The following is an 8,615-nucleotide window of genomic DNA, read 5'->3' as shown; positions in this document are numbered from 1 at the left end:
ACAAGAGAACAACTCACACAACATGTTTACTAATGCCCTGTTTCCTTTTCTCTTTTACTTCCAAGATGCAGCAATAACTTATGAAATGTAGTGTGAAGGCCAAGGACTTAAGACAGTTTTAAAAGGGGATTATACAGATTCATGGAAGAAAAGGCTGTCGATGGCTCGTCATCACGATGGCTATGTATTTCAGCCAGAATCAGAGGCGGCATCTCTAAACACCAGTCGCTAAGGAACCACGGAAGGAGAAGGAGGGTGCTGCCCTCATGTCCCTTAGGCATCTGGCTGACCACTCAAGGAAACTGGATGCTGGACGAGGTAGGAAGTTGATCTGATCCAGCAGAGTTCTTAGTATGTCTGCAACTCAACACAAACACCTTGTTGATGGTCAGTGGGCCAGCCATGACTCCCCTGTTCCCCGCAGCTTTTACTTAGCTGAAATGCTGCTGGCCTCTGAGTGTATCTCTCAGATGGCACCATCTCTTTTGAAAGAGAGAGACATGCCAGGAGCACATCATCAGTCAGGCTCACACACAAAGGAGCAGAGAGACGGCAAGAATCATCCTGACAAACAAAGGGCTAGTTTCACAGGCCAGCGATCAGCCCTTAAAAGCCTCCCTCCCCTCCCCACTTTAATGGAAGAAGTAGTGAGTATAAACAGATGATCTCATCCCTTGGCTGGTTCATTCTGTTTCTCCATTACCCACTCAAGAGATGCCAGTGTGTGATTCCCGTACTCTCGGCAAAGCTGAGCCAGAGCAGGAAAGAAAGCACAATTTATGATATGTGTCAGAGAAGTCGCATGTCCTTTATTAAATCTTTCTTTCTTTCTTTCTTTCTTTCTTTCTTTCTTTCTTTCTTTCTTTCTTTCTTTCTTTCTTTCTATCATCTATCTATCTATCTATCTATCTATCTATCTATCTATCTATCATCTATCTATCATCTATCTATCTATCTATCTATCTATCTATCTATCTATCTATCAGAAACAGTTCCCTAATGCTTCCCAGACTTCTGATATAAAAAGCACCTTTATTTTCTTCCTCAATTAAAATTGGAGTAGCACTTCCCTCTTACATACTCCTGGGAAGGATTACTTTTAACAGGTGAAAGACAGGCAGGCATTATGGAACAGGATGCAGAAACCGGTGGTTGTTTCTTTAAACAAACAGCTGTGTTCTGATAAAGCACCTGTATTTGGGACACAAATGTTTAACCCAGCCTTTGCTAGACTGGTGCCCTCCAGCCAGATGTTTTGGACTACAGTTCCCATCAGCCCCAGGCTGATGAAGGCTGGGATAGCCATTTCTTCTACTGCACTTTGCAATGCATGTCTATCACTGGTCTGGTTCTCTCTGCACATGCACAGAGGGAGGGGTGGACTAAGGCTCTGTCCACACAACAGCCTGTTGAAGGGACCCTGATTGCATAGGCTCCTGAAGATGCTTAGGGAGTCAGGGCAGCAACCTTCTGGCCTGAAGATGCTTTGCTGCTTCTGTCCATGGCCTCTTGCCTGATGTGTTCACTGCACTCCTGGGCTGGTGAAGAAGTCTGGGAGGCCCTGAATTCCTAGGGCCCGAAGGAAGGTGCCTGTGAAGGTCCTGGCTCTGATTTTATGGGCCATGGTCCAGTGGGAGCCAGTTTAGTGTGCACCAGCCTGCCAGCATCATGTTCCCTGAGTCCCTGATCAGCAACATCAGGACCAGAGCCAGGAACCTGGTCCCCCTCCTCAGCTTGGGGCACCATGGCTTCCGACTTGGAATCTTGGTTGCTGCTGGACCATGAGGCCCGGCACATAGAACTAGGATGGGCAGAGGACAGCTCGGTTCAAGTCTGGTTTAATGATACAGGACCACAAGGAAGGAGAACAGGAGCAGCTCATCAACAGTTTGTGTGGATAGCTGACTCAGCAGGCTGACAGATCACTTAATCACAGACTTCCTCACTTGAGTTGTACCAATTTCTAAAATGGCACCTAGGCGTATAAATTAGCATAGGTTGATAAATATGTGTTGCCCTTTAAAGTCTGTGTGTGTGTGTGTGTGTGTGTGTGTGTGTGTGTGTACATGCCTTCTGCATTTCCTTTTCTTTTTTGGATGATGCAGAAGTGGCCATCCCAAGATCGAAAATATTGCGGGAAAGGGGACAATTTGACAACTCTTCCTGGGCTCGGATAGTTCAGTGGGGCTGGAGAAACAGATAATTCTATCCATTGATTTTTAAATAAGGTTTAGCTCCCATCATAGAATAGCAATGACATCATCTTAAATTCAGGACTACATGTCTTGCATGAGTCATTCAAGAGACTATACCAAGGTGAAGAAAAGAAAGATAACATGACATAATACGGTCTGTGGAGAAAAAATTGGTTTGTTGTATAGGCCTCTTCATGGGGGAGTGTTCAATCACAGGGCCTTATCTATAGCTTTTGGTTAAGGCTGGATACAGCTGATATAGATATAGATATAAATACAGATATAGATGATAGAGCTATAGCTATAGATATATGGATTCAGCCTGCTGTGTGTTTTTCATTCTCAGCATCCCTCAATACAACCTGAAAACCTACGTCCAGGAGAATCTTATCCAATTCAGGGCATTCCCAGGCTGTCTCTGTTTTTAGGTGGGTTTCAATCACATGCCAGCAAATTCAGGTTGCACAGTTATGATTGATTTCAAACTCTTGCCCAATAACCCCTCTCCCAAAGTGGGCTTTTTGCAATCTGGGAAGTGACAGAATAAGTGTAGGATAACATTTGCTTGATGTGGCATTGTCTAACCTCCCTGCAAACAAATCAGAATGAATGTTCATCTGGAAATGACAAAGCTTTTCATCTGTTTCTCAGAGGGCGCTTCAGACTGCTGCTATTTTCAGGTGGGATTCAGTCACATAGTCATAGTATGACTTTGCTTACATTGCATTCTGTAATTTCTAAAGGGCAAGCGGGTGGTGCAGCGGAATTACAAGAGCAGTGCCCTTAAGCACATAGCCACAAGCCCACACCCAGCCATGCTGCTCCTGCTCTCTGGTGACGGGGGTGGAATCAGTGCCGTGGGGATGGTATCTGGAAGAGGAGGGAGCTGTTGAGGAGGAAAGGTGGGCCTCAGAGCCATGCTAGCCACAAACAGGCCTTCATCCCTGGCATGTTGGTGGGGAGCTGCCAATGCTTTGACTCCTTCCCACCGATGCTTCCCAGGAGTCTCCCTGCCCTCAAGCCAAGGGTCATTGTCACAGATGCTTTGTCAGGATGCAATGATTTCAGCTTTGTATACTTGATTTTATAGTTTATACACTTAGCTGGAGTGCAGCCATCTTGGCTCTTGAGAGAACCTGTATGAATGTGGAGGTGGAACTGTCCATCTTATTTAAGATGATGGTGCTGATGGTGCCATCGTTGTGGCTGGTGCTCTTTCCCGCTGGCACTACAAGCTATGCTATCCTTGCACAGCCCAAATCTCTTCCCGGCCCCCTCCCAGCTGTCTGGCTTTGCTGCCTCCTTTCTCAGCCCTGTTTCTGCTGGAGCCTGTGACCGCTGAAAGAGATTTGACACTGAGTGAGGCTGCTATAAATAGAAAAAGGAGAAAAATCAATAACTAAGAGGCCAGACATAATGCAATTGTAAACCACACTGTATCCCATCCCATAGTGCTTGCTCCCTCCCCCCGGTGTCTTGGCTACCTTGCTTATATTCCTCCCCCCCTGCTCCCAATTGACATTTTAACCAAGATGGTGCTCTTCTTGAATACAGAGTATTTTCAGTGACAGGAAATGTACTTAAGAACAGCTCAACGTAGTTCCCTCCCCCCCTTTAATTCTATATGCACAACAGTTTCTAATTTCATATTTGGAAAAGTTCTCTTTCTGTTCTCATTCTCACATAGCATGTCCCCAAATAACCTCCAAACATGGGATAGGCAGGGATTTTCATTTAAAAGTCTCAGTACTTCTGAATCACAGGTTATTAAATTTATTTTTCCTGGCAAGGCAAAGTCAATTCATAGTTGAAAGCCTTTGAGGCTGGAAATATTACATATCATAATGGCTGTGTAGACTCCTGTCCAGTTTTCAAAGTGCTGAGATGTCCTGGCCCTGCAGTCCATTCACCCAGGTCTGGTTTCCTTGGGAAAGAGGTCACTGTACCAGAAGCGGTTTGAGAATTGTGCGACCAGTTTGGCCACACTGGGTGCTGTGCTGCAGGGGGCGCCACCACAGTGCTGCACAGTGGATCATGAGAGGCAAAGTCTGCCATTGGCTGGACAATTGCTGACATTCTGTGTTATATGGTTTGTGTATGCATACATTCACATACAGGTTGAGCAGATCTCCAAGCCATGCAAAAAAGAAAAGAAAAAAAAAGGTCAAGCTCATGCGAATCAGCATCCTATTGCAGAGCCCTGCATTATTCAGTTCTGTTGTGAAATAAAGATAGTACAGTCTCTAAAAGGCTGCACTTATACCCATTTACCCACTCTGAAGTAAGCCACATTGAACTCAGATGTGCATAAGATGGTTTTGTAGACCTCTGGTCAGCAGCTAATTTTCCTTGAAGGGTCATTTAGAAGTGGGGGGGGGGGGCACAGGCACACACATCTGTCCTCTTCAGTGGCCTGTCAGAAAAGCTCCATGGCAAAGGAAGCCAATTTCTGCACACCTCTTTCTCTTTTAAGAGCTAGGAACCTCCAATAGTTGACCTCTATTCTAAACCATTTGGACTTTTATATTTGGATGGGCAGCTACTTGCAAGGTCCACCCAAGACATTGTGCTGCCTGAGGTGAAAGACAAGGTGATAGCTCCTCCCCATTCCAGATATAGAAGATGACTGCGTTGGTGGTTGAATCTTGCTTCAACACTGGTGACTAGGCTGATGTCCTCCCTAGCACACAAGGGCAGCAGGCTAGCTTAGAAGTCACAGGGTAGACTGTGGCCCTCCACGCCTCTCTGTTTGGCCCTTGGAAGTGTCCCCAGGCCACACTTCCCACTTGCCTTGCTTCACAGCCCAAATATGTTGGTGTGACCAGAATGTATCCTTGCTTATTTGGATAAAGAAATGGATAGGAGTATGTGAGGGCGGCTGTGTACACATTCCTGTTTACTCTGCGTCCAGCACGCTCCCACTGCTGCCTTGTGAGGCTGCAGACACACAGCGTTAGCCGCAATACATGCCTATTTTGCAGTTCCCACCAAACCAGGTCCAATCTGATTTGAAACTGTAAGTCAAATGGACACCTACCTCCCCTCTCTACCCACTGGTGTCAGACTGTGGGCAACTTGGAAATATGTCCAACTATAAGTGCTGCCCACGGTGCTTTTCTCACTGTGCCTAATGGTAGGGATGGCCCTGCCTGGGTCAGGCAAGGAAGGCTCATCCATGGCCACCTGGATTGCTGTTTGACCCTGGGCAAATGATCCTGAGATGGATAGGAGGAGTACGTGGTGGTCGGAAAACGTCTCTGCTTCCTCACCTTCTTTCATAGAATCATAGAGTTGGAAGAGACCACAAGGGCCATCGAGTCCAACCCCCTGCCAAGCAGGAAACACCATCAGAGCACTTCTCTTCCCCATGACCTGCAACGTCTTCTCTCTCCCTCCCCCCCAAACCCAATTTGCAGTTAGCATTCTGCCCGCTTCCCTGATGATCAGCGGTGACTTCAAGGAGATGTGATACCTGAGACTTTTAAAAGGCTCACTACTTGACATACTCCTAATGGGTCTGATTGATTCTCAGGCTGTTCCCTGCCCACCCCACCCCCATGAAGGCTGCTGGAAATCAGCATAGATCCTAGCTAAACAGTAGCAAATAATAAGTTGTTCTCTCCATGTTCCCCCAGCCCAGGGAAAAAAAGTTTCTAGTCACAAACTGATGGCTCACATGTGAATGGAAACCACGGGAAGTGGGGGGAGACTGTTTTAGCTTACCTCTCTATGGTGGTTGTTGTTGTGTGCGCGCATACATACATAGCGCTGTGGTTCTTCAGACAGTGCATTACTTTGTGGCAAATGTAGCACATCAGAGAAAAGGGCTTGGACCTTTAGCTGCAACGGCCAGATGGAATGAAGGTTGGGAATCATGAATGCAGAGGGAGTCTCACCAGGCTTAATACGTCTGGAACGGCTGCCGCCTACATCTCCTCTTACTGCTTCAGCTCTAGATGCCTTTTTGCATTTATAGGCAGCTTCCGCAACAACATGGATGCGACCTTCTAGAGAACAAACACTAACAAGCTTTGGGATGCTACAGTGTTCTACCTCGTGCCAAACAGCTCCATGCACCTCAAAAGCTTTATTTCTTTGATCAACTCAACATGGCTGACCATCCAAGGAGCTGTGACGCCACATGTGAGAGGGGCAGGATCCATGGGAAAAGTGAGGGGATGCCTCACCAGCCTCTGTCCACATGCCCCTTTTGCAAGCCCACCAACCTCTGCTTTACATGGGTTTCTCCCTCTGAATCTGCTCCACACTTGAACTGGGATAATTCTTCTTGCTTGCCTCAGAAAGAGGCACTTGCAGCAAACAATCTGGCTTCCATGGGGTTGAAATGGAACCTGCAGTACGAAGGTGAGAGTCCCATCCATTGCTGCGGCTGCTCTTCTCTTTGGCCTTGGCTGCTATGGCAGTGTGGACCTTGGATGTGCCCTTTCGGCTGAAAATGTTTCCTCATACTTGATGTAAGGATGCAGTTCTGACACCGGCTGCTTTCTTCAGTAGCACACGTGCAGGAAAGGTGATATACAAATGTAATAAGAAAACCTTAGAACTAGAAACCAGCCTTACAAGGTGCTTTCCTCAGGGCTCTTTGCAAAGCTTTGCAGTTATTAATCTATTCCAGAGGCCAGAGGTGGGGAAGATCTGGCCCACAGGCCAGTTTTGACCCTCTACACCTCCCCATTTGACTTGTAAGGTGGTTTCCTCTGCAGGCCCCGCCCTTGATGTCAAAGTGATGTCAGGCATGGGTCTGGATCAGCTGCACCCTGTGGAAAGCAGGATTGACCTTCCTGCGCATCAGCTGAGGGGCAGGGAGTTCAGTCTTGCTTTGTTCAGGTGCATGAGCAAGTTCCCTGTGGGAACTCAGATGATGTCAGATGACTGAGAGGTGGGGTGGTTCTGCCTATCTGTCAAGGTTGGCTCATAGGGTAGGGGTTGATGAAGATCTGGCCCACTGGGCCAAAAAGGTTCCTCTTCAGTCAGCCATGCTCTTTTTTTTTGGGGGGGGGGAATAAAAGGTAAAGGACCCCTGACAGTTAAGTCCAGTCGCGAATGACTCTGGGGTTGCGGTGATCATCTCGCTTTACTGGCCAAGGGAGCCGGCGTTTGTCCCCAGACAGTTTTTCCAGGTCACGTGGCCAGCATGACTAAGCCTCTTCTGGCGAACCAGAGCAGCACATGGAAAAGCCAATTATCTTTCCTCCGGAGCAGTATGTATTTATCTACTTGCACTTGACGTGCTTTTGAACTGCTAGGTTGGCAGGAACTGGGACAGAGCAACGGGAGCTCACCCTGTCGCGGGGATTCAAACCACCGACCTTCTGATTGGCAAGCCCTATGCCTAGTGGTTTAGACCACAGCGCCACCTGCATCCCTTTGGGGAAATACTCCATTCCATTTCCCCCACAGCAGTCATTCAACATACTGTGACCACTAAATGCTCAGTCTTTGTTTTTTGGATTATTTTCTAAATATTTTGTTTCTATTTCCAGGAACTGTGGGTTTTGCATGGATGGTGCCCCTTTGACTATATGAGTATTGGCACTGAAATGATGAATTTGTGTGCACTCTCTCGCTCTCTCTAATAACATTATTGATACGCTAAAAGCCCACCCCCCCCACCATCAGAGGGAAGTGGGCTGCCTTCTTCAGTAGCATGTGGCTCTGTTCCCCTGAATGAGTCACACAGATAATCTAGTAAAACAAATTCCTTGATCTGGAAATACATCTCTGTCGTAGAGTTAAAAGCTGAACCCCGGCTTTCTATTTTCAGCCTTTATTTAATTTAGAATAGTTTTGTTGCCACTTTATAATCCTGAGGGTCTCTCAAACTGCAAAAAAATCTCAATAAAAATCACACCCAGGTCTGGTATCAGGGACATTAATGCCAGAGTGTCTCTGTGGTGCCAGGATTAGTCAGCAAGCATTTCCTGCCTTGGTCTTCCTTTTGGCTGCCATGTGGCTTCTGCCTAGTAGGTAGCAGAGCCTCCTTCTAGGCACAGGACTGGTGCTGGACAGCTGGACCTTTCTCAGCTCATGATGGAGGTGCATCTTCCCTTTCTGGCAGTTGCCAGGCAACAGCTCCCTCTGAGGCAAGAGAGTAGGGCTGAGCATCTGGAACAATGTGGGAACCTCTGTTCAAAGGCAGCACTTAGGAAATTCATTACCACACATGCCATGGCAGCTCCCATTGCCACAACCTCAAGGAAAGTCCAAAATCCAGGGAGCTGTGTTGATCCAGGAGACATGAATTTACATCCCTGATCATCCATGAGGCACAACTGTGGTTCTGTGCATAATTTCCTGGCAGTGAACTGCATTGAACTCAGTAGTGCTTACTTCTGACTGCATAGGTTCAACTTGCAAATCACACTGAACTCTAAGGCAAGACCTGGGAACACCTTCAGC

This window comes from Podarcis bocagei (assembly GCF_964188305.1).
Source record: "Podarcis bocagei genome assembly, chromosome: 17".
NCBI lineage: Eukaryota > Metazoa > Chordata > Lepidosauria > Squamata > Lacertidae > Podarcis > Podarcis bocagei.
Note: the sequence above shows the minus strand (reverse complement) of the source record.